Source organism: Neofelis nebulosa, chromosome 14 (genome assembly GCF_028018385.1).
Source record: "Neofelis nebulosa isolate mNeoNeb1 chromosome 14, mNeoNeb1.pri, whole genome shotgun sequence".
Lineage (NCBI taxonomy): Eukaryota > Metazoa > Chordata > Mammalia > Carnivora > Felidae > Neofelis > Neofelis nebulosa.
The window spans coordinates 42,223,022-42,247,872 of record NC_080795.1 but is presented as its reverse complement, the minus strand read 5'-3'; positions in this window follow the sequence as shown (position 1 = coordinate 42,247,872).

Here is a 24,851-nt window from a genome sequence, read left to right as displayed (position 1 = left end):
TATGATTTATGTGAGTGTGGCCCTCTTTGAATTTATTCTATGCAGTATGTTGAAGTTCCTGGATGTATAATGTTTTTCATCAAATTTGGAACAATTACAACCATTATATTTTCAGTGATTTTTCTGTTCCTTTTTTTCTCCTCTCCTTCTGATACTCCCATTATGTATATGCTGGTGTACTCATTTCTGAGAATCTGTTCATTCTATATTCCTTTTTCTCTTCATTCTTTAGATTACATCATCTCTACAGAGTTATCTTCAAGTTTACTGATTCTTTCCTTTACTAGGTTAACTCTACTCTTTGAGTCCCTCTAATGAATTTGCCTTTTCACTTATCGTATTTTACAACTCCAGAATTTCTATTTGGTTATTTTCTATAATTTATATATTTATATTCCCTGCTTGATGAGACACTGTCATTCCTTTTTTAAAAAAATATTTCTTTATAATAGCTACTTGGAAGTACTTGTTAAGACATCTGGGCCCTCTCCACAGAGCTAGAACAAACAATCATTAAATTTGTATGGAATCTAAAAATACCCCGAATAGCTAATGCAATCCTGAAAAAGAAAACAAAAGCTGGAGGTATCACAACTCTGGACCTCAAGCTGTATTACAAAATTGTAATCATCAAGACAGTATGGTACCAGCACAACAGACACTTAGATCAGTGAAACAAATAGAGAACCCAGAAATGGACACACAAACATATGGCCAACTAATCTTTGACAAAGCAGGAAAGAATATCCAATGGAATAAAGACAGTCTCTTCAGCAAATGGTTTGTGAAAACTGGATAGTGACATGCAGACGAATGAGCCTGGACCACTTACTTACACCATACACAAAAACAAACTCAAATTGGATGAAAGACCTAAATGTAAGATAGGAAGCCATCAAAATCCTCGAGGAGAAAGCAGGCAAAAACCTCTTTGACCTCAACCACAACAACTTCTTACTCAACACGTCTCTGGAGGCAAGGGAAACAAAAGCAAAAGTGAACTACTGGGACCTCATCAAGATAAAAAGCTTCTGCACAGAGAAGGAAACAATCAACAAAACTGAAACTCAACCAATGGAACAGGAGAAGATATTTGCAAACAACGTATCAGATAAAGGGTTAGTATCCAAAAATCTATAAAGAACTTATCAAACTCAACACCCAAAAACACAAATAGCCCAGTGAAGAAATGGGCAAAAGACATGAATAGACACTTTTCCAAAGAAGATATCCAGATGGCTAATAGACACATGAAAAAATGCACAACATCATTCATCATCAGGGAAACACAAATCAAAACCACAATGAAATACCACTTCACACCAGTCAGAATGACTAAAATCAACAACTCAGGTAATGACAGATGTTGGCGAGGATGCAGAGAAAGAGGAACACTTTTGCACTGCTGGTGGGAATGCAAACTGGTACAGCCATCTGGAAAACAGTATGGAGGTTCCTCAAAAAATTAAAAATATAACTACCCTATGACCTAGCAATTGCACTGCTAGGTATATATCCAAAGGATATAGGAGTGCTGTTTCAAAGGGGTGCATGCACCCCAATGTTTATAGCAGCTCTACTGACAATAGCCAAATTACGGAAAGAGCCCAAATGTCCACCAACTGATGAATAAAGAAGATGTGGTGTGTACACACACACACACACACACACACACACACACACACACACTGGAATATTACTTGGCAATCAAAAAAGAATGAAATCTTGTCATTTGCAACAATGTGGATGGAACTAGAGTGTATTATGCTAAGCGGAATTAGTCTGTCAGAGAAAGACAAGTATATGACTTCACTCATATGTGTAATTTAAGATACAAAACAGATGAACATAAGGGAAGGGAAGCAAAAATAATACAAAAAAAGGGAGGGGGACAAAACATAAGAGACTCTTAAATACAGAGAACAAACTGGGGATTTGGGTGGGGGGATGGGCTAAGTGGCAAGGGGTATTGAGGAGGGCACTTGTTGGGACGAGCACTGGGTGTTATGTGTAGGTGATGAATCACTGGATCCTATTTCTGAAATCATTATTACACTATCTGCTAACTTGAATGTAAATTTAAAACAAGAAAAAAAAAGACACCTGGGCCCTCTAGAAGGCAGTTTCTGATTGGTGCTTTCTTTTCTGTGTGTGTATGTGTTACACTTCCCTGGTTTTTTACATGTCTCATTATTTACATGTCTTTATATTATATTACATGTCTCATTAATTTTTGTTGAAAACTGGGCGTTTTAGATAAAATATTGTAGCAACTCTGGATACTAATGCCCTCTTTCCCTCAAGCATTGTTTTTGTTGTTGTTTGCTTATTGTTTGTTTGACGACTTACCTAGACTATTTTAGTGAAGTCTACTTCCCTAAAAGTGTGCAGTCTCTGATGTCATGCCGCAATGGCACAGCCATGGGCATGCTCACAGTCACCCTGGGATGATGGTGGTTTATCAGAGTTCTCTTTTATGTCCTCTTTATCTGATATTTTTATTAAGCTATCTGTTGTGTTAGTATCACACTCAGCTGTTACCTTCTACCAACTGCCAGGTGATTGCACTGTGTTTTAAATAATGCCATGGAGCATAAATTTCTCCATAGTTCGACTCAATTAAATTTTTGTTCCTTTGCAGTGTAATCTTTGAAGCCAGTCTTTGAGGTTTGTTTTGAAGTTTCTTTTTAGCCCTTTCCTTAGTTCTCTCTGCCAAACTTCTAGCTGGTTTATAGTTTAGCTTGCTGCTCTCAAGAAGCTACCAGATTCCTTTCAATTGGTTATCACCACAACCTTCATTATTTTTGAGAACACACTTAGGCATACAATTATACACACTTTGTTTCAAATAAAGTCAGTTCCTCTGGAGAGAGCTGGAAGCATTCTGTTATTGCCTGGTCTCTCCCTTGGCAAAACATCTGCACCACTGTTCGCAAGCTTAGGGAATGCTTCACTCAAATGATACCCCTGCCTCATGAATAGGGGCTAAGGTAGGGCAGCAGCCTCTGGTCTTTTCAGCATGCCTCTCTTGGTTTATAAGCCCACCCTATAAATAAGATTGGACAAGGCCAATCAGGGTACCAGTATTCTTGGCCTGCCATGCCGGGGGTAGAGTTTCCACTCCATGAGTAAGAGATAGATAGAGGAGAGCCTTGGACCCCTCAGCCACTCCTTCTGAGGACAGAGACTCTGCAACATGTATTTAGAGAGGAGGGTACATGTCCAAGTCTGTATCCTTTGAGGAATGACATCAGAGGCTGCACACTGTGGGGGATTCTCGTGGCCTGGACTTCCCAGGGAGACAGCATGACCCTCAGCTAGGAGGGAGAGTGAGCCCTGTGTCCTTAGCTGCACACATCTCAAAGTAGGAGGGAGGGAGCCGTGGCTCAAATACCACAAACTCTTTCTATCCTTATTAATACAGATGTTCTTGAGTACATATTTTTTTCATTCATAAAATATAAATATACTTCATTCAAGTATATTTCTTTTTTTTATATACCAGTTTTAGTACTTTTTTAAAATGTTTATTTAGTTTTGAGAGAAAGAGAGAGAGAGAGTGCTAGAAGGGGAGGGGCAGAGAGAGAGAGAGAAGGGGAGACACAGAATCCAAAGCAGGCTCCAGGCTCTGAGCTGTCAGGACAGAGCCCGACACAGGGCTTAAACCCACGAGCTGTGAGATCATGACCTGGGCCGACGTTGGACGCTCAACTGACTGAGCCACCCAGGTTCCCCTCAAGTATATTTCTAAATGTATGCCCTTAAGATAATCTCCCAAGATTTTCATTTCGTAAGTCATCTTCACCAGCTACAGTCGTTTCATCAGTTAGAAAGTTTACAGATCTCATCATTTCACCATTTTGGAAGTCACCTCTCATTCATCTTAAATAGTTGTTTGAACTTCCAAAAGTTTTGATTAGCCCGCCATATGGTTTTTATCATAAAACCTTCCTAAAGTTAAGGTATGCTGCCTCCCTTGTTTTCTCCTTCACTCTCATGTTGTTCAGTCCATCAAAGCATCAAGCTGGAAGAATCAGAAAAATCAGTGATGTTGATTTTTTTCTCAATACCCCAGGAACTACTAGATCATTGGCTTACAGCAGTTCATGAGTAACTTTTAGGATGCACGTGCCTATCTTGTTTCATGTAAGACAAAAAATTCAGCTGCAGTTTCCTTCCAAATTCTTTGTCATAATTTCAGGTACACTGGCAATGGTATCCTTCACTTTAAGCTTCTCCTTTGTGAGAAGCAATGAGGATACAATATAAACTCCACACATACAGCCAGAATTGTGACACCACTGAAAGATTTAGTAATGTGACACCAACCCTAACACATCCAGCCACATGCTCTGTGAGGCAATCTTTAGGTCTTGGCCAATTGATACTGCCATTGTGCTTACTGAGTATTTTGCAAAACTCAATTTTACCAAAGGTAAACCTTTATGCAGCAGTGCTTCCACTGTTCCCTACACTTGGCTTACGATACAAACAGAGCAGTGAACATGTTTATAGTATCATAGTCTTTCTGAATATTAATGTAGTTATATAAGGTCCTAGCCAACTCGCCCAATTGCAAATTTCATGAGTATACTCCATCCCACCTCCTTGGACATGACTGAAACTGTCAACATATGCCAATCAAAGACTGACCCCACTTGATCTTCTCCTTTGCCTTTCGGTTGATGGAAACCCCATTGATAAATCACTAGGAGTAACATTTTAACCAGTTGTGCACTCTCTTGGCAGTGCACAAAAAAAACCTGGGGAATTCCGGTAAGGTAGCTGGTCCAAGGAAAACGTCTTTTAAACATTTTAATCTAGCTATGCCCTTGTATTTAGAAATTACACTGAGAACATTGTTTTCTCTCCAATGGCACTCCACTTCCGCTCCCAGGCCCAGATGTTCATTAATGAGAATGAGATGGCAATCAATTTAATCAACAGAAGAATAGACTCTATCTTAAATAATTTAGGTGCATGGAAGGCATATAAGTTTAATTTTGAGCCAATCTCAACACATAATTATTAATTTTCTAGAATACTATGTTGAGAAAGATTCTGAGGCTGTATCTGGGGTCAGTGGGAAGAATATTGCATGATTAGCAAGGTTTATCTGGAACTTAGCAGAGGAAAGAGGCAGTGCTCATGTTATCTATGCACTGTCAACAAGGGCCTAGACTCGATGACCCTGACATTGCTTCCAGGTACATGGTGCCATGTTCAGTAAAACTGCTGTCATCCATATTCCTCCATAAAGTGACAATCCTCACCAAACTCAATTCCTTCATAAAGTATGTAAAGTGATATCATGATATGAACATGATATAAACTATTCTGCTGCTCTTAAGTTTCTCACACTGAAATCATGCTTAAACCAGCTCACTTTATTTATGCTTCTTGCCTGTGAATACTAACTTATCAGAAAACACTTCTTTTAAGTTCTATAAAAAATGTTTTGAGCATTAATAAAGTCTACTAGAAAAAGACAGTAAGAAGGATCTTCTACTCGATGGATTAATAAACTGAGGGATGTTATCTAAGTAAGGCAATAGAGATGATGAGTAATTCATGGTTTTCTGTGGAACATGAAAATTTTTAGAAGAAAGCTAAAAAATATTAATGAGTCATGATGAACAGAATAAGTGCTTCCTGGGACATAATGTGTCTGTAGATGTCAATTCTGTACCTTTGTGGTTTTCCATTCAAAAAGAGCTAGCAGTGGGGACAGTGATCCATTCCATATTATTACAAAGTGGTCAACTTGAAATTTTTGCAGTTATTTGAAAGGAATTTAGTTTCATTCTCTAGACTCTCAAGACACACAAACACTCAGGCCTCATGACAGTATTTTTAGTCTATTTCTGTCAAGCTCATATAAACCACTTCTTCACTTTCAGTATAGTTTAGTGCTTTGATGATAAAAGGGTTTTGAGCCAAAATACCAATTTCTCTAGTTATTCTGATTTTAAAACCACTTAAAACACACAAATGGCTAAATTTTTATCTCTTGAGTCTTAAGACAGGTTAATGTTTTTAGCCTCAGAAACCTTCAAATCTAACATGATCTAAACCAGTGCTATTCAAAATGTAGTCCACAGACTAGAGCTGACCCATGGACTGTTTGTTGTTAATCTGTAAGAAGTATAAAAATTGAGAATAAGTGTTAATAAATATTTATAACAATTTGACAAAGTAGCTTTATTTGAATCTAATAATAAATTTGGGATTAATTTTCAGGTATCTTTGTGTTTTCATTTTTATCAAATTTAATAAATCAATCCATGATAGACTGAAAATAAACAAAACCTGTGCTTCACCACAGATAATTTGAGATAGCTGAGCACTAGTCTATACCCAACCCTACCTCCCCACCTTTTCTGTGAAAAATAATCATGAGTAATAGAAATCCTCCCATTTATATTTCCCATAAAATATAATTCTATGCTCTGTATTCATTTTGTATTCCTAAGAAGTTACTACAAGTTTAGCAGCCTAAAACAATGCCCATTTATTAGTTCATAGTCCTGTAGGCCAAAAGTCTGGTGCTGCACGGCTGGGTTCTCTACTCAATGTATCAAATGGCAAAACTCAGGTGTTGGCTGGACTGAGTTCTTATCTGGAGGCTCTAGGGAAAAGTCTACTCCCAAGATCATTCTCGTTGTTAGCATAATTTAGTTCCTTGCAATGATAGGACTGAGGTCGTCCTCTTCACTGGATGTCAGCCAGAACCCACTGTCAGCTCCTAGACACTGCCCGTAACTTTTTTGCCACTTGGCTTCCTTCATCTTTAAGCTAGTAACAGTGCATCAAATCCTCCTACTTCCAAATCTCTGACTTCCTCTTCTGTGACCCCAGTCATGTGAGTAGGTCAAGCCCCCATGGATAATCTCCCTACACTAAGGTCAACTGTACCATGTAACATAACCTAATCATGGAGCGGAATCCATCACATCCACATCCGCAGGATGTCACAGCCATGTACTCCACGGGGGGTTAGGGAGGAGGGAATCTTTGAGGCCATCTTAGAATTCTGTCTACCACATGCTCTGTTAAATTTCATATCTGAACTTGGCAACTGTTTCCTTTGAAATCTGGCCAATAAAGACTCTTGACTTTAAATAACATTCTTTACATAAATCTATGCCTTGTGTGGAGGAGGTCTTTCTCTGTGTAAAATAGGTTAAAATTGTTTAATTTCAATGACCCAAATGATATTCACTAAATACCTCTTGTTTAAAAAAATAGCAACTGCACCTGTGTACTATATATTACAATGTTTAATTTCAGTGTCTCAAATTTCACAGGGTGTGAACCCAATAAAATTACTTCTTTAAAAATTCATTTTTGTAAAGTTAAAATATTATTTTTAAAAACCGTTTCCCATTAAGAGTTATTTCAAAGGAATGTCTGTGGTTTCTGCTAACTTATTGTAGATCCATCCTTTTATAACATAAACCAAGAACTGTGTGATAAAGCATACCAGTTAGAAATATAAACAGATATAGATAACTTAAGTAACACTTTTCTCTCCTTGAATACAATTTATGTCACTTAAAACTTGGAATCAAAGGAACCCTATTTTCAGAGATATTTAGAGCTAGGAGATGTAGCAACCAATAGCAACACTAGCTAATTAAGTCAAATACCATTCATGGTCTCTGTTAGCATTTTAGGGTTCAAGATGAAACAAGATGGAAAAAGTGTATGATCCCTTGATAAGTATAACTTGCAACAAGTTGGCAAACTGGTAGGAATTAAAAGCCAAAAATAGCAGTTTTGCTGTGTAATTTTTTTTGCAATGACTTTATAGCTCCATATCCCAACTTGCATTACTCATTTTGTGAAATAAAGAGAAAACTATATTAAAAAAAACCTATTTTAAATAAATTACTCCACCAAATTGACCAGTTTAAAGAAAATATTCCATGGGCTGATGGCTTTTGAGGTTCTATATGGGGAAAAAGAGAACCAAATATTATTTGACACTGAGAATAACACAGCCAAATATAAAGCAATAATTGCAGTCAGTGCAACTTAACCTCTATTTAGTATTGTGGCTGTTTTTATTAAGAGGAAAGCATCTAAGGTAGTACCTTATTTTTGAGTTTTAGTTTAACTAACATTTTCATTGTTTTTCCATGTTGATGTTTCTATCAAATTCATCGTAAGCAATGCAATCAAGAGACTTCAAGAACTACAGTCCCCAGACACAAAATAAAGAGCTCTGACACCAGGTGGGTGTCCTACAATTCAATTCAATTTTGACACTATGTACCTGGAGGTAGTGTCAGATCCCACAGGTTAATGGCTAAGTCCAACAAGACTGCCTTCTGCTTCACTTGCCAATCACAAGCCAAGGTTGCTACATGCTTCTGACCCAATAACTACAGATTGGAGGTTCTCGTGACCCCTCCTTGGATTTTTGATTAATTTGCTTGAGTGACTCACAGAACTCAGGAACTGCTTTCACTCACTAGATTACAGATTTATTACAAAAGATATTAAAGGACACAAATCAATAGCCAGATGAAGAGACAGATACATAGAGGGAGGTCCCAAACAAAGGAGCCTCTGTCCTTGTGGAGTTTGGGGGTCAGCACTGTGGCACATGGAAGTATTCTGATTCCCTAACCTGGAAGCTCTCTGAACCACCACCCCCCCTTTTGGGTTTTTATGAAGGCTTCATTACACATGCATGATTGACTAAATTATGGACAACTGATGACTGATGCAACCTCCAGCCCCTCTCTCCTTCTGGGAAATCAGGGCAGGAATGAAAGTTACAACCCTGTATTCATGGTTGAATAAAGCACCCGCAACCTTAGGTGCTTTCCAAAGTTACCATGTTAACATAAACCCAGTTGTGGTGGAAAGGGTTTGCTTTGAAAAACAAGACACTTATTTTACCTCTATGACTCTGAAGTGACTTCAGGAACTGAGGATAAGAGACCAAATATTTTAAAAGATGCTCCCATGGTTCTTACTACTCAGGAAATTCCAAGGGTTTGGGGAGCTGTGGAACAAAAACTCTGGACAAAGACCAAATATATATGAGATATATTTCGGTCATCGCAATGACCAAATACGTCTCTCACAAATCACAATATTGCAACCCTATTGGCAAAGGAGGTGTTCTCCACCCTAAACAGTATGAGATGGCTGAACACACAACCACTGACACTGGACAGATGAGGTCAATGGCAATTTATTAGTCACATATACTCACAGCCTGGGGGAGGACGACATAGTATGCCAGGCAGGGTCACATAGAAATTGCATTTGGCTGTGGAAGTCATGCCTTGTAGTATCGAGGGTGAGGCACTCCCTGGTTCCAATGGCCTGTTTGAATAATTTTGCAGACTGGCAGTGAAGTAAAGCCTGTTAGGTTGAGTTCTAGGTGGAATGCAAGTGACGTGGCCAGGTGGAGCCTTTTCTACTGGGTTGGGGGCATATCTGGTGAGAGCAGGGGAACTCACAGCCCTCTGGAAACCTGTCAGTTTCAAAGATTTCAAGATAGTACTTGGAATGTTAAGTCTTACAATCCAGTTCAAATGAGGAAACAGTCTGAACAAATCAAGACCCCAACCAGCCCCAAGGAGCAAACCCTAGATGCCAGTGAACGCAAGTGTTCTCTGTAAATGATAACAATAGTAACAACAATTCCAGAAACTTATCTTAAAATTCTAGGATGAAGGACATTCCTTAACATCTCCCTGTCCAGCTGCTTTATCGTCTGTCCCCTTTGACAACTACGGATCATGATTTTCACCAAGACATTTACTTACATATTTGTCTTCCTCACCTTTCCTGCTTGAATAATCCCATTCAAGACCAAGCTACTCCTGGAGTACAGGCTACTACAGGAGGTGACCTGATGCATGTTCAGGCTGCTCCCCACTCACTTCCCTCTTGGCACAGAAACTGTCGTTTCTATGATGGGCTGTTTCTGCTTTTTTCCAGAAAAGTACTATTGAAGTTTTATTTACATGAAGTGATTCATTTCCACCTTTTTGTCCCCCCTCCCCGGTAACTTAGAAAATGCCAAAAAACTCAAAGTACCTCATGCTGATGCTGAATCATCTTTAGATGATCTTGGAGTATGACCCCAAGTTCATGAATGTGCCTATCATAAGAGGAACTTCCCCCTCCACCTCAGCAGATCCTGAGAAAAACTGTCTTCTCTATACCTGTCCACCACCACCTCAGAAAGAGGGAGAGTATGAGAGAGACGGGAGGGAAAAAGGGAGGGAAAGTAATGGGAGAAGGGTGGAGAGAGAGTGGGAGGGAGGGAGGGAGGGAGGGAGGGAGGGAGAGAGAGAGAAGAGAGAGAAATTTGCAAGATTCAAGTAGATTCCAGGAAGCAGTGCCATTAATAACATGTGTCACTCTTGATGACATGAGGAGCCAAATTCTAGACTTCACAGCCAGCCACCAGGGGAAGTTTTTGCCGGTACAGTCACTACATAAACTCCCATTTGGTCTTTTTGGTACCCCCTGCCCTGCAGGCATCCTGTAAATTTTCTTGACTTTATTTCACAAAATTTCTGAACCTGCACGTCCTCCTTGTGCAGTCAAGTGCCAGCAAGACTGAGGTCACAGCAACACCCACTGCTGGAGTTTGCGGGAAGGTGATGGGAAGCAGCTGTTCTGTTCTTAGTTCCTGCAAATCACCTGCTGCCTTAGAATAAAAACCACTCCAGAGGAATGCAGCCTCCTTGATTTTGTGCTATCATCATTAATTCATACATTCATTCATTTATTCAGTAACTCTTTACTGAGCACCACTACAGACCAGGTATTCCTACCACCCTTGTTTTTATCCTGCCTAGATCTGCTAAGAAAAAGAAGGGAAGAATGAGGGACTCACAACTATGTTAAAACCATCCCACCTCCTCTTAGCCAATTTGAGTACTGGATAAAGTGGAACATGAATTTTAAAATATCAGAAGGCCTCCAGTAGAAATAATTTTTGGAGTGGACAGTTTTCTTTGGGGCACTATCTGTTTAAGTCAAACAGATTCTGAGTTGGAAAATTAACTTGAAAACATAAAAATCCACTTGTCATCTCACTTCCATCAGATAATAGTACCTAACCTTGTGAATGTTACTTTTAAACATCTGTTAAGTATTGCTTTGTTTTTCTAAAAACACATTCTCCAAGACTGCCATTGGTTTTTAAGGGAAATGGTTCAGATTTTAATTACCAGTAAATACATTATTTTTAAAATTTTATATAGGCAAATTATTAGATTCCAAAAGAAGCTGGGGGGGGGTGGATTTTTCCTAAAATGTTAAGAAACAAAAAGGTACTGATTGCAATCCCATATTAAGAAAAGAAAACAGTGTCCCATTAGTTTCAAAGAAAATTGAGGGCTGTTTATCTTTGGAGTAGTAGGTTTATAAATGTTCAACTGCATATTTGGTCTAATTGTTTAACCTGTTGAAAGTCCTCATTTTCACATACTAACCTCAGAAATGAAAATTACAATTAGCAAACCCTGAATCTTTTGAGAAAAGGTGATAAGAGAGTCTGGGGAACAGGAGTCTAATAGCAAAAGACTTACTTTTAATAATTTCTGTAAACTAAGTAAAAAAAAAGACTTCTTGAAAACCAACTAGCAAGTTTATTGTTGATGTGATCATGTGTTAAATACACTAAGTATTCCAGATGGCCCTAACATCAATGAGAAAAGGCGATGGGTCCCAGCATCTCAGTTTTCAATGGGGTGAGGTCATGAAGTTACAAGAATTTAATTTAAATAAAAACACACATGCACACATACAAAAAATATTCATCTTTTCAAACTTACAAAAGAATTCTACATTTTTTTAAATAAACAGAAAACATGGGTTCTTATGTTAAATAAGGAGATTAAACCATTGTTCAAGCTGAGGAAACAGATAGAAGATTATGTTCATTAGTATCAGTGCCGTGGGTGAAGAAAAGTGCAGAGAAAGTAGAAATTATCCCCATCATGGTCTTTTTCTGTATTTGATAGCCTTAGAGGGGATTATGGAAGTGATAGATGATTTCCCTTCCAAGTAAGACCCTTGGCTGGCCAACACCTGGACATTAGCCTGTGAGACCCTGAGCAGAGAATCTAACTGAGCTGCCTGGATTTCTGATGTGCAGAACTGTGAGATAATAAAAAGTTTTGTTTGAAGTGCTAATTTTGCTGTAATTTGTTAGACAACAATTAGATAAAGGAAGTGATCCAACACTGATTTTCTGCTTCCAAATGAAACTCTAAATGAATCAACCAGAGTCATGCCTCATACCTGCCCTATTTCATTTCATTCCTGGTCACAGCTTTGCTTCTTTTCTGCCCATTTCCTACTTGCCGCACACATCATATGGGATGTACAGTACTATTCTCTGGTTTCCTTGCCCCATGGTTTTGTATCTCCATTCTGACCCTCATCCTTGGACCCATCTCAGATGAAGCCTTTCCTGGCACGACACTGGACTCCTAACTTGGAGATGTTGCTAACTCCCTCTTAGTTTGGCCCAAAATAAAAGGCAGAACTCTTGTAAATTCTAACACAGGTTGTCTTTCTTCAGCACAGAAGGCTGCCTTCCTAAAGAAAATAAAGGATATAGAAATAATTTCAGATTCAGGGTGATTCAGTAGGTTTAGCATTCAACTCTTGATTTCAGCTCAGTTCATGATATCAGGGTTATGGGATCAAGCCCCATGTTGGGCTCTGTGCTGAGGGTGGAGCCTTCTTGAGATCCTCTCTCTTCCTCTGCCCCTCTCCCCTGATCATGCACTTTCTAAAATTAAAATTAAAAAGAAATAATTTCAGAAGAAAAATAGCCAGGCTTGGAACTGACAGGATGAAGAGAGTCAAGAGTGTGGAGCCCAAGAGGCATGGAGAATGGGGACATCACTGTCAGACTTGGGAAACTTAAGGACAGCTGGACTTTTGGGGAAAGACAATGAGATGGATTTTATCATGCTGAGTGTTAGAGAAACATCCAAGCTGGAACTGTAAGCTCCTTGAGGCCAAGGGCACTGTGCATCTTATTCACCTTAAGTAGCTCCAGAGTCGTTTCTAAGGATGGGTGCATTTAAGTGTTCATTTCTGGAGTGAAATAAGGGAGATGTAAATTATCCATTTAGCAATTATAAGCACTCAAGTGGGGTTTGGAGGAAAGGCTGCTGGAAGTTACCATGAAGAATAAGAAACCACTAGTCTTAAGCCACAATTAACATTTAAGAAAAAATCTTAAAGGAAACCCAGAAGAGATGAAAGCCAAATACAAATTAACTGTTAGATGGTATTATAGACTAATTGTTTATTTGGGAAAGGGGATGATAATGGTATTGCGTGTTTCTAAAGTCCTCTAGAGACACATAGGAAAATAATTGAAGACAAAATCATGCAAGTTTGAGTTTTTACTCCCCAAAAGTATGAAAAAAGGTGGGGTGTAAATGATGTAGAAAAATGGATGGCTATCAAAGCTGGGTGTGCCTGAGGGTTTAGTGGACAATTCTCTCTATTTGTATGTGTGCTTGAAAATTGCCATAGTGAGAGGAAGGAAGGAAGGAAAAAAGGAAGGGGAGGAGGAAGAGAGGGAAAAACAGAGAAGGAGGAGGAAAATTGGAGGAGTTAGAATACAGAGAGGAAGGAAGGAAGACTGCCTAGAAAACAAAATGCTGACAGTAAATTGTCAAATATTTTTCAGTGACATTCTTAAGTGCATCCTTTTGGTCTATCCTAAATCCAGTTTGTTAGACTGTGGGGATTTACATCTGTTTCTAAGTCTCTAGAGAGTTTTCATTATTCTGTTCATCAAATATTTACTACATGGTGACCCTGTGTGAGGCTCTATACTAGGGTTGGGTTGACAGAAGTAAGAGATAAGTATGTTGAAAAAAGAGAGAGAGAGAGAGAAAGATGTTGTATGGGAAACCAACAGAGGATGTTATTTTTGCCATAAAACGTACTTATTCTGTATTTCAACATAGGAATGGCTTCACTGAACAGCTGTAAAATGCATGGGCACAATGCTCCCTTGTCCTGAAAACAAGGATTCGCCTTTATTACCCTATTGTGTCACTACTTGAAAGCAGGGCCTCTGATCAGTCTAACTCCAGCAGAGGAAGGCAAGTTTGGAAGAAGAGTGCTTGCTTCAGAAGGAGAGCTGGAAGGGGGCAGTGCCCATCCAGTCAGAGAAGACACCTAGTCAGCTCCAAGCAGCCCCCTGACCCAGTCCTATAACAATAAACTCAATAGAGAAGTTAATCTCCTTAATGGAAAACAGATATGTTTCTTACTTACACCTATTAACATTCCGGTCTTAAACATTTCCTGCCTTCTATGTACTCTGCTAAGAGGAGGTAAAGGCATGGGGATCCAGAATGTCTCCACATACAGTCAGGGCAAAGAGCAGCCAACAAAATGACCTAGAAAGTGCCTTTCTTCTCTACTTATCTGTTCCTACTCAGGGAATGCAAGAAGAAAGAAGCTTAGACAAGTAATTAAAAAATGGGGTGGGTAGGCAAAGAATACCTCATTCTTTGTTCCTGACTCATTCTGTTTTTCTAGTGCCACAGGACTGTGACCTAAAAACGATGAGTTCTGTAGGGTTTATTAAACTTCCATATCATGTTTGGAGGAGACAGGCATTTTAGACATGTGGACTGACTCCCCCTTTAGGTATAACAGACAAGGAAAACGGCACCTTGCTAAGGACAAATGATCTAGAATAGTCTAATTTAGCCCTAACCATTTGGCCCTAACTTCTTGAGAACAAATCACAATGTAATGTTTTGGAAGGGTTCAATCTTGGCTCTGCCAATTACTGGTATGAAAAAGTCTCTTCACTTTCTTGACTCTCAGCTCCTTGACTAGAAAATGGGCTAATAGTACAGTCCAGGAAAGTTGTGAGGTCAAACAGAGCATTCGTTTGCATGGGAAAGGTGTTTCCTCACACCAAAGCCCAGGGGCGTGAAAATGTAAATTTATCTTTTCTTAGGGTAGAATTTAGATTGTAAAGCTCCAAAACTCCTTCCAGTGGCAGAAGTTCCATGTAAATCAGGCTTATTTAAGGTATTCTCAGTCAAGAGTCCCAGACACTGTCATTTGTGACTGTACAAGTGCAGAGCTTCTTTGAGTGAGGGCAGGGGTGAGAGATGCCACAATAAATGGGAAGTCACATCCCCTCAGGATCAAAGCCAAAGATAGGTCTGTCCCCAAGCAGCTGGAGAGTGGGCACATGGCTGTTGTTGGCCAATAGGATAGGCTCTCCCAGGACACCAAATCAGCAGTGAGCAGGAAGTGAGGGATGCTAGAGAATTTATTCTGGCAGCAGTAGCAGCAATGAGATCCAAAGTCCTATTCTGGGAGTGGCAGAGGTTGACGGCAGTGATGCCCTGTGTCCATTTCTGACAGCGGTGATGCAGTGGTGGTGTCATCTGTATCTTACCAGACATTTCCTGTGCTGTGGTTTTGGCAGCAGATGGTTCTGCCCTTTCCTGAGCCCACTGATTCTGAGAACTCTCTGGTATTCTTCCCATAAATTCCTTTTCTGCTTATGTTAACCAGCATTGTTTCTCTGTTTCTAACCAAGGATCCTGGCAATTTACTTAACTATTTCTCCCAAAATCTGAGAGGATGATGGGGTGAGGCGCCCAAGCTTCACAGGACTTTACATAGCAGCATCTCATCCAGAAGAGGCTCCTGGACCTTGGCTGTACTCTGTTCCACACGGGCATCTAAAGAGATGTGCAGAGACTAGTCCTTAGTCATCATCCCCTCTCCATGCTGGCCACAAGTGAGAAGTCCTTGTTCCTGGTCTGGCCCCTGGCTTTATGGTTCACACCACATGTGGAATCTCCACCCTCCAAGTCTCCCAGCCTCAGTCTCAGATGTTAGACAATGTCAATCTCATGGAAAGAATTTTCTACTCCTGAACCCCATTAGGGCACACAAAGGCTGTATGAATTTGCCTGAGGTCAGTCTGCCTTAGCACCCAATATAGGTGCTTCTGTCTAATCCATGGTAGCACAAGGAATTGTGGGGGCGTGCTGCCTCCCAAGACCCCGACAAGAAGTAGAACACAGGACCCCTTGATATTTGGATCCCCAAATCTGTCTAGGACTTCTGTGACCATCATCTGAGATTCAGCCTGGGATAGGAGTGGGTAGGCTGTAAGGGTTGATTCTTGAGGACAATGCCAGATCAAAGTTTCCTAGTGTCCTCCAACTCTTCCCCACTACCAAGTTGGAGGATCATATACTTCTTTGAGAGGAGGAAAAAGAACAGCCCAGATATAGTACATATTCATCCACATTTATTCCATATTTATTATTCAGACTAGGACTTTGCAATATATATCACTACTTATTTAAAAAATGCATGCACAAAGCTACTCCACAAATAAAATCATATAAAAAAGCATGTAATACAAAGTGTAGCTTCTATCTCACCTTTACCATCTCCTAGGCAATCACTTTTAAATATTTCAGCCATTTCTTCTATAAGATATTTTAGTGATTCATCTACTAGCTTTCCCTAATGAAATATGTATATTTGCTCTATTACATTTCCTTCTTCTTCTGCCCACCTTCCACTAAAAATGTTATGACAATACATTAAAAAGACATAAAGAGGGTCACCTGGGTGGCTCAGTCAGTTAAGTGTCCAACTCTTGATCTCAGCTCAGGTCATGATCTCATAGTTTGTGGGGTTGAGCCCTGCATCCAGCTCTGCACTGACAGCACAGAGCCTGCTTGGGATTCTCTCCCTCTCTCTCTCTGCCTCTCCCCTGCTCACTTGTGTCTCTCAAATAAATAAACTTAAAAAATAAATAAAAAGACATAAAGATACAGCACTGAAAGACAACACAGTATTTTGATTGTCAAGCAACTGATTGCCAAAATCTGGAAAAAACAGCTGTATATTTATATGGCTGAATTGAGAACTATAGTTAATAACATCTGAATACAAACATAAAAAGTGATTATTAAAAGAGAATATAGATAAAACAAATGTACTCAAAAAAACTATACAAACTTAAGAGGAGGGAAGAAAGATGTGGAGTGGTGTTAAAAGGAAAAACATGTCAAAATATTCATTTTACACAGAAAAAAATCAAAATATACACTTTTTTACTTCAACAGAAAAATAACATAAGAAGTACTTTTGAATAACTTAAGGGTAACCACCAGGAAAATTAAACCAAGATTATTATTTTCTAAATGATTATAAATGAGAGAAAAAAAAGAAATCCAGGAAATAAGGATGGGTAGTTGAAATGAATACATAACAATAACATACAAAGAGGTTTCTTTTTTAAGTTTTAAACATTCTAAGGCTTTTTTCAGCTTTCCTGAGGTATGATTAACAAAAATTGCATCTACTTAGGTTATACACTATTTTTAAGGTTATACAACATGATTTAATATGTGTATACGTTACAAAACTATTTCTAAAATCAAATTAACACATCCATCACCTCACATAGTTACCATTTATGTGTATGTGTGTGGTGAGAACACAAGACCTATTCTCTTAGCAAATTTCAAGCCTATAATACACTAAGACTAACTATAGTCACTATGCTGTGCATAAAATCCCCAGAACTTATACATCTTGTAATTACAAGTTTTCTCCAGCCCCCAGCTCCTGGTAACCACCATTTATTCTATCGTCTGCTTCTGAGTTCAGCCTTTTTAGATTTCACATATAAAGGCAATCATATAGCATTTGTCTTTCTGGGCCTGACTTATTTCATTTAGCATAATGTCCTTCAGATTCATTCATGTTGTCCCAAAAGGTGAGATTTCCTTTCTTTATGGCTAAATAATATTTCTCTCTCCCTCTCTCTCTCTCTCTCTCTCTCTCTCTCTCTCTCTCTCTCTGTGTGTGTGTGTGTGTGTGTGTGTGTGTGTGTGTGTGTGTGTGTAATCACCTTTACTTTATCCATTCATCCATCCATGACACTTAAGTTGTTTCTGTATCTTGGCTCTTGTGAATAATACTGCAGTGAACATGGGAGTACAGATACTTCAAGATCCTTTCATTTCCTTTGCATATATACCCAGTAGTGGGACTGATAGATTATATGGATTAGTTCAATTATATGGAAGTTCAATTTTTAATGTTTTGGGAAACCTCACTATTTTCCATAATGTGTGTACCAATTTACACTCCCACCCACAGTGTACAAGGGTTCCCTTTTCTTCACAACCTTGCCAATACCTATTATCTCTTATCTTTTTTTATATCAGAAGCAGGCCAATTTATATTTTTTCATTTAAAAAAATTTTTTTAAAGTTCATTTATTTTTTAGAGAGAGAGAGAGACAGAGTGTGAGCAGGGTAGGGGCAGGGAGAGAGGGAGACACAGAATCTAAAGCAGGCTCCCAGCTCTGAGCCATCAGCACAGACCCCAATGTGGGGCTCGAACCCATGAACCGTGAGATCATGACCTGAGCCAAAGTCGGACGCTTAACTGACTGAGCCACCCAGGCACCCCAAAGCAGGCCTATTTTTAAATCAAAGCTCTCCCATTTATTAGCATGTCCCTGAAATTCTCTGTAACTCAGCTTCTTATATATATAATGAAAACTAAATGCCCACACTGTATAGTTATTATACGATTGAATGAGATCAAACAAGTATCAGAGCCTCCTACTGCACAGTGTCAATGGATTTCCACATTCAAAATAGCACAGCCCAGGATTCAAAAGCAATTTGAAAAAAATTTTAATCTTTCTTTGCACCTCTTAAAGAACACAAAGGAAATTGAACTCATAAAGTCTGAATTCTTAAAATTCATTTCTCACAGCCCACAGCATCTCTGGAATGTCCATCCAAGTCCCTTACTAGTCTACACTTTTGCCAAGTTCTCAACACTATAGTCTGTACCAACTCTTATTTTCTCAGCCTCTTCCCCTCTTTCTTCCTCAACTATCCAGTCTTGTCTTTCTCTACCCACTCTCCTGATTCTGTATTTTTTTCTGATTCTATATTTTAAAATCATAAGAACATGGCCACAAATTCAGATCTCTCCTTACAGGGAAGAGGAAGAGGGGAGCTGCATAGACCAAGAGCCAGAGAAAAGGGAAGAGGAAAGTAAACTTAATAAATTTTATCCCTATCACATATGTAAAGTGCCTTACACATAATAAATACAATTTCCCTTCTCAGTGACTCTCAGCATTTCATAAATGCTTAGTCTTTGTTTTTGATATATCTTCCATAAATAAAAATAATCATTTAATCCTTGAACACTAAATTTCTCAACACTCTCTTCTCAACTCTACCAAATTAGCAATCTAAACTGATTCACAAAATGGGGACTGCTGTCTCAGAGCAAACCTCTGATTCAGATAAAATTAAAAACCTGTATTACAATATGAATAATCACCTCCTCAAGTCTCTGTCCGATGTTTCCCCCCACCCCCACCACTGCATTTTCTTAAAGCAAGGCACACCTGCACCCTTACCATCCCTGAGGGGCCTGGAGTGAAACTAGACTCTACAAAAGACCCCCTTGGTTGCTCCAACTTTTTTTTAAGTAAGATTTTTTTTCTCCTGACATTTTAGAAGCGTTATTAAAACTCACTGGATTCTTGGGATTTGGAGAGAGAAGAAAAGAAACAACTTGAAACCTTGATTTTCCTCCCCTGGATATCATGTTTGTTTTGACATGTGGGTGTGGTGTGCTTTTCTGGCAACGACTGCACAAATTCAGCTCTGGGTGTCTACAGGACACAGAGCAGCCATGTCTAAGTTGCTTGGACAAGGAGTATTGCTTTTGTGTCTGCAGGTCATTCACACACAGCTGCTGGGCTCAGGTGTCATAGCACCAAGTGCCTCTGCTCTTTCATTAAGATCTTCAGCTACATACTTATGTGTCCGATAACAAAAAGCAGGGAGAGGGACTGGCTGAAAGTTTAATGTGGTAGGAGGAGATGAGCTCTGGGGGTCATGGGTCTGGAGGAAATGTATAGGATGCAAGTTTCTGATTATTTGACCTAGACACCAAGATCTTTTTTTTTTTTAATGACATGTTTCTAATTGGGTGTCAGTATGCCATCATTTCTGCCACCTCTTTTTTTTCATCTCACTTTTCTTAGGTCCTTTCCATCTCACTTTTCTTAGGCATCTTTGAAAGTTTAAGTTGCATACAGAAATGGAGAAAACTGACACATGGTTTCTGTTGCAGAATTTCTTCAGTTGAAATGAGTTTTCAGGGGTGCCTGGGTGGCTCAGTCAGTTAAGTGTCCAACTTCAGCTCAGGTCATGATCTTGCAGTCTGTGGGTTCAAGCCCCACATCAGGCTCTGTGCTGATGGCTCAGAGCCTGGATCTGCTTCAGATTCTGTGTCTCCCTCTCTCTCTGCCTGTCTCTGCCTCTGTCTCTCTGTCTCTCTCTCTCAAAATAAATGTTTTAAAAAATTTAATAAAAAATAAATTTTAAAAAATTAGTTTTAATATTTTCTTTGTCTAAGTCACCATCTTTCCCTTCTTCTGTTCATGGATTATTTTGCTCCTGACACACACAATGAAATATGAAGGGTTTGTGTATTCATTATGTTATTTCATATTTCCATACCTTGGCATGTACTGCTTCCTCTGTATTAGAATTCCATTCCTTGTCTTCACTTAACTATCACCTATGTATTCCTCAAAATTCAACTCCTATCACTTCTTCCCAAAAATCTTCCTTGACCCTCCTACTATGTTCCCACAGCAGCCCATACATACCATTATCATTTTTAAAACCAGTATTTGCTGAGAACTTAATCTTCATGGGCATCTTATAAGAACTGTCACTTAGAATCCTTTCACAGACAGGAAAGAGGAGGATAGAAACATGAAGGAACTTGCCCCAGGCCAGACTGCTCTTGGGTAGTGAGGTGCAATTTCAAGTGCAGGTCAGTCGGACCTCAAAGTCTGAGCTCTTGGCACCAGATCATTATACCTTTTCTAATATTTTTAAGGTATATCTGCTGATGTACTTTATTATGGGTATACCTACCTGTCTCTTCCATTAATTTGAACTTTAGCTCTGAGGTCAGAGCTAAAATCTTTTTCATATTTGTAATTTCAGTGTATATTAGTAAAGTACCTGGCTTAGATCAAGTGCCCAACAAAAAGCTATTGAATAAATAGCAGTGGAGGTCTCTATTCGGTCACTCTCCATGTTTAGCTTACATCAGGTTGCCTCTTTTCTCAGTGAAATTGAACTTCAGCTTCACCAGGTCAGACCATACAGTATGCTAGTGAGGAAAAGCAGAAGGAATCTGAGGCAACTGGTGTATTGGCAGCTCCGAGTAAAGTGAGCAGGAAAAACAATGTGTAAGTGCCCAGGGATGCCAAGCTCCAGGGATGAATTAGTTTGTGCAGCTGGGAGTCAGTGGCAGTCAGCCCAACCAATTTCACATAGGAAGCAATCATCAATAGAGCAACACAGATTTTGGGTCAAATAAAGATACCCTGTGAAACCAAAAGCTGATCAAGGGAAATCCAAGCAAGCCCAAATTAAGGACAAGATAGTATAGACAAGATGAAGCATAGTGTCTATTTCAATACTGACATTCCAGGACTACAGAATGTGCCCATGCATCTATTTGCAATAATCCAAATCACCTACAGTTAGATTTGGTGGTAACTCCCAGAGCAACAGGGAAACAGGATTTGTTTCGAGAAATCATACCAAGGAGAGAAAAGGTCTGCGCTACAGAAATAACTATGGAGAAATGACTCTAGGGAGTTTGGGATCCCAAGTTCATTTACTTAATGTATGAAAGAGTGACTAAAAGCAATTATGCAGCATAACTAGCAGACAGGATGATGTATTCGTCCCCCTGGAAGTAACAGGGTTTGCATGAGACAAATACAATTGTGGAAGAGATCTGTGATGAGGGGAGAAGAGGATTAAATATTTTCCAGCAATTTTAAATGTGGGGATAAAGTCAGATAAATGTGTTTTGTGAATAGCAAAACAGGGAAGGGAAGAAGAGCCAAGAAGTTAGGCACCGGACTGAAAGGTGACCACAGAAAGCACTGGGGATGAGATAAAAGGGAGAGAAGAGATGAATGTGTATTTTGAGTTTCCATACTGAGAATATAAAAGTGTTGGGAATAAGCAACATGCAGTAAGAGAATAGCGGGGAAAACTGGAAAGCTACTTGTCGGGGGATATCAAAACCCTGAGATCCCAGCTTCAGAAGAATCAGTTTTAATAGCAGAAAAGTTATGGAGCAGGAGAGTTTCCGGGAAATGGAAGAAGAAAAAAAAAGAAGATAGGAAACTTAAATTCCAAGTCTATAGAAAGAACACAGTGACACTGAACTTGAGACAGCAAAGGACAAAAAAAAAGGGGATGGGCACTTGAAGTAGAGCTGAAAAGATAAAATGAGATGTGAACAGCACAAGTATGAAGAAAATGCACCTTCAGGCTGGAAAATGGATTTAAACAGTATACACATACAGAACTCTAGAGAAAAGAAAAGTCAGTATTTCAGAGCAAGATAAAATTTCTTTACATATATCAATATAGGAATATAGATATATGGGATAGAGTGCATTTAGCACAAGTTTGAAAAATATTTCACCTATGGTAAAATATATACAATTATGGCTTTGAACTGTAGGGAGCTAGTATATAAAATAAAACTCTCCCAAAATAAATGGAAAATAGAAAAATTATGGAAGGAAATGACACTTCTCTGTTGATCAGTGGTTCTCCACCTTAGCTGCATGTTAGAATCATATTTTGAACCATACCAGTATCTAGGCTCCAGCCTCAGATATTCCGAATTAATTGGGGGGGGGGGGGTGTCAAGGTCCCAGCACCTGTATTTTTTTTTTAATTTTTTTTTCAACGTTTTTTATTTATTTTTGGGACAGAGAGAGACAGAGCATGAATGGGGGAGGGGCAGAGAGAGGGAGACACAGAATCGGAAACAGGCTCCAGGCTCCGAGCCATCAGCCCAGAGCCTGACGCGGGGCTCGAACTCACGGACCGCGAGATCGCGACCTGGCTGAAGTCGGACGCTTAACCGACTGCGCCACCCAGGCGCCCCCCAGCACCTGTATTTTTAATACCACTTGTTAAGAAGGAGTTTCATGTGTTAGCTGGAAAATAAGAAAAGTGACTGTTTGAAATTTAAATTTTAGGATCAATCTGTAAGAAAAATCTTACTGAAGAGATTTTATATATAAATATACATATTTTATATACATATATACATACATACACATACATATATATATATACACATACACACACACACACACACCCCTACCTATTTACCATGTAGAATGGCATATCTAAAAGAAGTGAAATAACAGAGGACATAACTATGTGTAAATCAGAATACAGTTCAAAATTAAAGCTTAAAAATATGAAATGAAAAAACTGAGAGATTTGATAAGGATATATGAGGAACCAGCAAATCTTGTTACAATTTGAAGAAAGTTAAAGTGAGAGGAATAAGCAAAGAAGGAAGACTGTGATCTCCTTTCTAATGTCTTTGTCTCCCCAGTATCTATCCAGAGCAGAGCCTGGAATGAAGTTGGAATCCACAAATGTTTGCTGAATACAGGAATTCTGCACTGAGGTAAACATGAGATAGGAAATAATGGACACAGCGTAATGGAAAATGAAAAACAATGAGCTTCGGAGTCAGTGCTGGGTTTCACCTGCCAGAGTGTTGCCAAGTGCCTGGATAAATCAATACATCTCCACGGATCGTTATTAGACTACATGAACTCAAAGCTCACCTAGCTCTAAAAGTTTATGACTATATCCTAGCTTTAAAAACTAAGTAAGCCCTCAAGTAAAAAAGAGAAGTCCAAAAAAGCAAAATGGGATGTGCCATTTTGGAATGCACTTAATGGAATTCATGGATAGGTAAACCAAAGGTGAGGAAATTAAACCAAAACATCAAAAATAGGAGGAAATACAAGGAATTTATAGGTGCACAAAAATGTTGTAAGCTCCCTGAGATCAGAAACTCTCTGTCCTGCCTCCCACCATACCCTCAATACCCAGAATAATGCCTGGCTCATGGTGGGTGCTGACTTGACCACACAGATGCAAATGCCAGATATTTACAGAGATCCAAACAGGGCACTGGTCTTGCAAGCGTTATAGAGAAGATGGTCAAAAGAAAAGATGTCCAGTAAGTGCAAAGTACTCACAAGTCATCATCACTTCTCTGTATTATTATCTTACAAGGAGATTGCCATCAACCTATTTGGTCACAACACATGGGGTAAGTACAACAGGGCATAGTTCACACAAAACACTGGCTTGAAGCTAACTGTGGTGACATGACTTTAATTCAGATTAATTCAGATATTGAAACCACTTTAAAGCAATATGGTACCTGCCAAGTTACTTTTTTCTCTTCAGACAAATGCATGTGCTTTTCCACAAAAGAAGGCCAAGAAGCCTTGATCATGAATCCATATTTGTATTGCAGGACTATTCCTGAGGCACACCTCAACTATAGTCAAAATCTTCCCCAAAACAGCTCCAATGGCTCCAATATTTAGCCCCCATCTCTTTTTCACCAAGTAAACCTGGTCCTTAATTTATAACTCACAGCTTTCCAAAGAGTAGTAATTCTAACAAGGATTCTACATTTACTTAAGTTCAAAGACTATATGGACTTAATTAAGTTTCCCTATCTCCCTTTATCATCCACAAATCAAGGGCTTGGATAAAATAACGAGGCACACCAAAACAGAAGTCCATATGCATTGTTATGGGAGGCTGGCCAATAAGTTGAGCCAAGGTTTCCCAGGCTTGACATGGCATTCCTTTGATCCAACAGCCAACACACTTGTATTGAACACCTGTATTAGGCACTGTACTAGG